Raw genomic sequence first — 7,304 nt, 5'->3', positions numbered from 1 at the left:
TTATCCATTCTCAGCTCTTCCTCCTTCCTTAATAGATATTGCTTTATATCTTCAATTTCTTGCCCTACGTCCAGAGCACCATCCGCCCACTTGAAGAACTTGCAATACGGTAAGCCCTATTCATTAATTACATTTATTCATGTTAGATGTACCCGAATCAAAACAAGTGACTATAAAAACTTGATGAACGAATGTTTTACCTCATTGTTGTACTTTGGACAGCCTAAGAAGGGTCGTCCTGAATTTCTGGGAGTATTTGAGTATCTCAGTGTTGCCTCAACCTCACAGAAGCAGGAAGGTTGACTCGAAGTACGTTTACCAATGGATGAAGAAGACGAAGGTGATGACAACATAATTTTCCTGAACCAGAACAAATAAACATTTAAACATATTCAAATCCATCCAAGTAAGGTTAGAAACAGAACAAATAAAGTTATGAAATCAAGAGAATATCATGCAAATAATATCACTTCAATCCCACTTAAACATATTAAAATCCATCCAAGTAAGCTTAGAAACAGAACAAATAAAGTTATGAAATCAAGAGAATATCATGCAAATAATATCACTTCAGCCTCATTTAAACATATTCAAATCCATCCAAGTAAGCTTATAAACAGAACAAATAAAGTTATGAAATCAAGAGAATATCATGCAAATAATATCACTTCAGCCTCATTTAAACATATTCAAATCCATCCAAGTAAGCTTAGAAACAGAACAAATAAAGTTATAAAATCAAGAGAATATCATGCAAATAATATCACTTCAGCCTCATTTAAACATATTCAAATCCATCCAAGTAAGCTTATAAATAGAACAAATAAAGTTATGAAATCAAGAGAATATCATGCAAATAATATCACTTCAATCCCACTTAAACATATTCAAATCCATCCAAGTAAGGTTAGAAACAAAACAAATAAAGTTATGAAATCAAGAGAATATCATGCAAATAATATCACTTCAATCCCACTTAAACATATTCAAATCCATCCAAGTAAGGTTAGAAACAGAATAAATAAAGTTATGAAATCAAGAGAATATCATGCAAATAATATCACTTCAATCCCATTTAAACATATTAAAATCCATCCAAGTAAGCTTAGAAACAGAACAAATAAAGTTATGAAATCAAGAGAATATCATGCAAATAATATCACTTCAGCCTTATTTAAACATATTCAAATCCATCCAAGTAAGCTTATAAACAGAACAAATAAAGTTATGAAATCAAGAGAATATCATGCAAATAATATCACTTCAATCCTATTTAAACATATTAAAATCCATCCAAGTAAGCTTATAAACAGAACAAATAAAGTTATGAAATCAAGAGAATATCATGCAAATAATATCACTTCAGCCTCATTTAATCATATTAAAATCCATCCAAGTAAGCTTAAAAACAGAACAACTAAAGTAAAACTCAACTTCGGTTGGACACAGGGTGCTGCATTCATTCTCAATGCTGCATAAATAATAACCTACAGACGAAACAATGGAAGAATCAGATTCATTGCCCAAAATAAACATAACAAATACATGCAAATAAATAAATAATATCTTTCTTCCTAACTTGAAAGGGGGAGCTTACGTAGCAGTGTATGGGTTCTCTGGCCAATTGCCCAGTGCCCAAATCCGTGGTCCAAAAGTTTGGGTTAGGATTAGGGTTTCGGGAGTTAGGGTTAGGGTTTCGGGAGTTAGGGTTAGGGTTTCGCCAATTAGGGTTAGGGGTTTCGGGAATTAGGGTTAGGGTTTCGGGAATTAGGGTTAGGGTTAGGGTTAGGGTTTCGGGAATTAGGGTTAGGGTTTCGGGATCAACCAGGGTGAAGAGACAATGTTCTCTTTTTCAAGACTAACTGAGGTGGGAAAGATGATAAAATCTAACAAAACTTGTGAAATCGAAAACACTAGAGATAACTCACACAGATATTAGAACCCAGACTTGCGAAATATACAAGTGAATCGTTATGGAGAACCCAGACTTGCGAAAGACAAATCTCGAGAAATCGAAATGAGAACCCAGATAAATCTCGAGAAATCAAAGTGACTGAAACTGAGGAACTACCCATCCTGGATCTGTGAAAGAAATGACAAAAAAATACAAGGATGAAGCACCATTCCAACTCAAACTAAGGAATCAAGTAAATAAAAGTGGGGATCCAACAGTTAGGGTTAGGGTTCTTCGCAAACACAAGGAGAACCCACACTGTGAAATCGAATACACAGTGCTGAACCCACACTGTGAAATCGAATACATAGTGGTGAACCCACACTCATTTAGAACCCAAGCTAGCCAAATCAACAAAACTACAGGAGAACCAAAAAACTGAAGGATAACCAAGTCCTGCGAAAGAGACTAAACGAGAAATCCAACTGACAACACAAACATCTAAAAAAATGAAACCGAGGAACTGAAATCTTGGATCTGCGAAATATTTTAGAGAAAAATACAAGTTTGAAGCACCATTCAAACTCAGAGTAAGGGATCGAAGGGTTAGGGTTCTTCGTGAGTATCAGAGAAGAGATGAGAGGGAAGGGGCGATGGAGAAGACGAGGGGAGTCGGCTAAAGTGTTTGGACAGAGTTAGGGTTTGGTGAGAGTAATGAATATATCTATTGACAGTACGCACCGTTTCATTACTAAGGTGGGTGTCGGTTCGATTTCCACTCGGTTCCTTTTCAACTCACTTTAATGAAACGAACCGTTTCATTAACAGTGCCATGTAGGACCCCGACTGCGCCGCCACTCCCCAAAGCGACTGTAAACAACATTTTCCGTGAGTCAAAAATTAGAGAGGTAACAGTACTAATTGGGACTAGGGACTGCAGCAACTCATCTTCACCCTTTTATGACATCATATTTTATACTATTTGTTTATAAATAAATCATTCTAATAGTATTATTATTTGATATAAATGCCGTTTAATTCAACAGACATATAAAAAATTGCGAAAAAAAAGACATAAAAAAACAGGGTAATGATATACTCTATATTCTTGTCTCAGTCTCATCTTATTATATATGATATGATATATTTATAATAGAATAAGAATAAGATAGTAGTGTAGTGTATAGAATTTTCTTAAAAATTAGTGATAAAATGTTATATCCCCTCCCCTAAATTTTTGGTTTAAAGCATGAGAGAAAAACTTCACAAAAAATGAAAATCAAATTACAAAAGAGCATAGTAAAAGGATTGGAAAGAATGACTAGTTATCGTTGTGTGTCAACACAAGTGTATCACTCAAGCAAATTGTGACGCCCTCAACTCCCACGTACGGATACATGGAAATCGAGATGTCGAGATGATGACAATATGGGTCACACATCCTATCGCCAAGTGCCAAATATGTGTACATGCAACAAGTATACAATAAAATTACGCAGCAGATCGATAACAAAAGTCTTATAACTAAGTACAATAATTTTTGTTTAAATACAAACTCGTTTAAATCACACATAATAAAATATTACAAGTCTCAAATATTGTTTCAAAACAAATTACAAGACATAAAAACTAGTAGAGATAATTTTTAACATAAAAGACTCAAAGTCAATACTCTGGCGAAGTCGCCTCGTCGGGCGTAGCCTCCTCCTCCTCAATCTCTGTATCAAAATCTACAGTACCAAAATGGTGCCGTAGGTAAGTAATAATCCGAACGCCACAAGATAAAAAAAATATATTAAACTCAACCATATGCATGAAATGATGTCAAATGCACATATCCCATAAATTCACATTTTTCCACGCACGCCAAAATCCCATTTTTTGCTCAAAAACTTATCGTTTAAAACAAGTTTTTGCCATTATCCCAGATAATGGCCCAAACCAAGAAAACCACAATTTTTCCAAAAAATGGATCACAATAACCTCATATAAAACCTCGCCATTGCCAATATCCAATATCCAAAACCAGTTCCAAATTAATGCATGCACCATGATCTCTCATGAATTTTCCTAGGCTCATCATTATCATGCGGGGCTACCATAAAAGCTTCCCTTTCAATCTCAAAACGACGACGGGGAATGCTTTCACATGTGCTTCTACACGGCTGAGGTTGTTGTGATTGATTGACAAGTGGTGTGCTCCCACTCGGATTTAAGTCCCTTTTATCATTTGTAGGAACTTGAAGAATTTCTTCCTCATTCTTAACTAAATTCCTTAGAGCACTTTCCTCTTGTTCCACAATCTCATGAAGTTCTAAACTCCTATCAACCTCACCTCTACTTGGAAATTCATTTTCAATGAAGTCCACATCTTGTGATTCAATCTCAATTACACTTCCATCAGTTTGTTCACCTATTAACACATACCCTTTTAATTGATGACGCACAAAGATTGCTTATACGAGAAGGAAAATAACGCTGTTAACAATGGGACACAAGAAGAAGGGATGTGCCAGACTTAAAAATAGAAGGGGGGGGGGGGAAGAGAAGGTGTGAAAGTTAAAAGGCAGCCTCCAACTCTTGATGCCTGAAATCTGGAAAGATGGTGGCCCAGGACAAGAAGTGGCATAATGACTAAAAGTCCCATCATGCCTTGCATGGTAGGACTTTGTAGGGTAATTGGAGAGACTAAAATCTCCCTATTAACCTAAGAATGCCCAAATACATGATCCAGCGATTTCCTAGGCTAGGAAAGGTGGGCCTATGTCCATCCTTCACACTACCCGCTGGCTCTGGTAACTACTCGCATCTCTCATAAGGAAGAATCTTATCAATCTCATATTGGTTAAGGCAATCCAACAAACTCCTGAGGACAAGATAAGGACGAGGTAACAAGGGAAATTCAAATAATAAGGCCCAGGCTTGATTTCAAATAAGAGATCATGTTGTTATAAGGCTCGAAAGGATCCCCTCAGCACTCTATATATTCATCGATGATCCTTCATCAAGTACACAAACATTACCCATTTCTTGTATAAGAAAGATCAAGTAATTCATTGGACTTAGGTGTCAAAGGTGTTTCTATACCCTTCAGGCCTTCCCACTTCTTTGGTTCTAGGTTTAGAGAGGAGCGGGAGTGTGAAACACACCCATAACATTGTGAGTTCTAATATTTTATTTGTTTAAAAAAATTATTCATACTAGTGGTGTAGAACTGGATCCGGATTTGGGTTTTAAAAGCTGGATGGTTATATGCTTGGATAAGCCTGAAAAAAATCTAGCAATAACCAGATGCAAACCCAGATATCTGATTACCAAACGATGCTTACCAGGTCCAGACATAGTAAGGATTGACAGACTGAGAGCTCTTTCTTGATTCTATGGGTGGTGGTGCATGGCCGTTCTTAGTTGGTGAAGCGATTTGTCTGGTTAATTCCATTAACGAACGAGACCTCAGCCTGCTAACTAGCTATGCGGAGGTGACCTTCTGCGGCCAGCTTCTTAGAGGGACTATGGCTGCTTAGGCCAAGGAAGTTTGAGGCAATAACAGGTCTGTGATGCCCTTAGATGTTCTGAGCCGCACGCGCGCTACACTAATGTATTCAACGAGTTTATAGCCTTGGCCGACAGGCCCGAATAATCTTTGAAATTTCATCGTGATGGGGATAGATCATTGCAATTGTTGGTCTTTAACGAGGAATTCCTAGTAAGCACGAGTCATCAGCTCGCGTTGACTACGTCCCTGCCTTTTGTACACACCGCTCGTCGCTCCTACCGATTGAATGGTCCGGTGAAGTGTTTGGATCGCGGCGATGTGGGAGGTTCGCTGCCGGCAACGTCGCGAGAAGTCTACTGAACCTTATCATTTAGAGGAAGGAGAAGTCGTAACAAGGTTTCCGTAGGTGAACCTACGGAAGGATCATTGTCGATACCTGCCCAGCAGAACGACCCGTGAACTTGTAAATAACCTTCTGGGTTGGGGTGTCATGCCCCCTCCCAAAAACGGTTGGGAGGGCACGTTGAAAGCTGCCCACCGCTCCTCGTGTGTGGCAGGTCAGTCTCCTCATTCCCTTCCCGGTCGAACAATGAAACCCCGGCGCGGTCTGCGCCAAGGAACTCAAACAAGGAGTAACCACGGCCGCCCCGGAAACGGTGTGCGTGCCGTTGGTGACATCTTACCACAATACATAACGACTCTCGGCAACGGATATCTCGGCTCTCGCATCGATGAAGAACGTAGTGAAATGCGATACTTGGTGTGAATTGCAGAATCCCGCAAGTCATCGAGTCTTTGAACGCAAGTTGCGCCCGAAGCCATTCGGCCGAGGGCACGTCTGCTTGGGTGTCACGCATTGTTGCCCCCACCCCAACACCTCGTATGATGTGTGCGGTGCGAGGCAGAAATTGGCCTCCCGTGCACGTTGCTCGCAGTTAGCCTAAAAGCGAGTCCTGGGCGACGAGCGCCACAAAAATCGGTGGTTGACAAAACCCTCGTGCCTCGTCATACGTTGCTCAACGCCGTTAAGGCTCTCCTCGACCCTGTTGTGTCGTTCTTGCGACTCTACCATCGCGACCCCAGGTCAGGCTAACCGCGATAGTAGAGTCGTTTATGGTTGAGAATGTGAGAAAGCATCGTTTGGTAAGTTATATAGATTAGATTAGTACTTGTTTAGATATAATAAACATTTTGTTTAGATATAGATTAGATTGGAATCTAATTTTTTGGGCTTGTTAACTTGGGGGTGATTCTTACGTTCTCGTTTGCTCTCTAGCAACAAGCTTGTACTCTAGGGAAGGATATGGTGGCACTACGTGCCACGCATGGGCTTGTTGATGGGGGCAATCGTTGATGCTAGGGGCTTCCTCACGTTTTCAAGCGCCCCGGTGCTCTAGTTGACCCCATGGCGGTTGGGCCTATTCGTTAAGGTGCTTCCTTGGCAACATGACTGTGCACGGCGGATGGTGTTATGTCACCCAGTGCTACGCACACGGTTGCTCTTGGTGGTATTCGGATGATGTTGGCCTTGCTTCCATGGGTTGAACTTGGACGCCAACAAATGAAATTTTTTGGGCTCGTTAACGTGGGGGGTGATTTTTACGTTCTCGTTTGCTCTCTAGCAACAAGCTTGTGCTCTAGGGAAGGATATGGTGGCACTACGTGCCACGCATGGGCTTGTTGATGGGGGGCAATCGTTGATGTTAGGGGCTTTCTCATGTTTTCGAGCCCCCCGGTGCTCTAGTTGACCCCATGGCGGTTGGGCCTATTCGTTAGGGTGCTTCCTTGGCAACATGACTGTGCACGGTAGATGGTGTTATGGCACCCAGTGCTACGCACATTGTTGCTCTTGGTGGTATTCGGATGATGTCGACCTTGCTTCCATGGGTTAAACTTGGATGCCACCAAACGAAA

The 7,304-nt window shown here is 40.4% G+C and overlaps 1 non-coding gene across 1 annotated transcript; it reads left to right on the top strand.

Annotated features, from left to right (window-relative positions):
• The first annotated feature begins 6,086 nt into the window (after positions 1-6,086).
• Positions 6,087-6,242, top strand: LOC122305990. Its single transcript, XR_006241413.1, has one exon. It is a non-coding gene; the product is annotated as a 5.8S ribosomal RNA (ribosomal RNA).
• Positions 6,243-7,304: the final 1,062 nt, after the last annotated feature.

The sequence above is a fragment of the Carya illinoinensis genome, chromosome 3, assembly GCF_018687715.1.
Source record: "Carya illinoinensis cultivar Pawnee chromosome 3, C.illinoinensisPawnee_v1, whole genome shotgun sequence".
NCBI lineage: Eukaryota > Viridiplantae > Streptophyta > Magnoliopsida > Fagales > Juglandaceae > Carya > Carya illinoinensis.
Note: the sequence above shows the minus strand (reverse complement) of the source record. Positions and strands in the feature narration are given on the sequence as shown.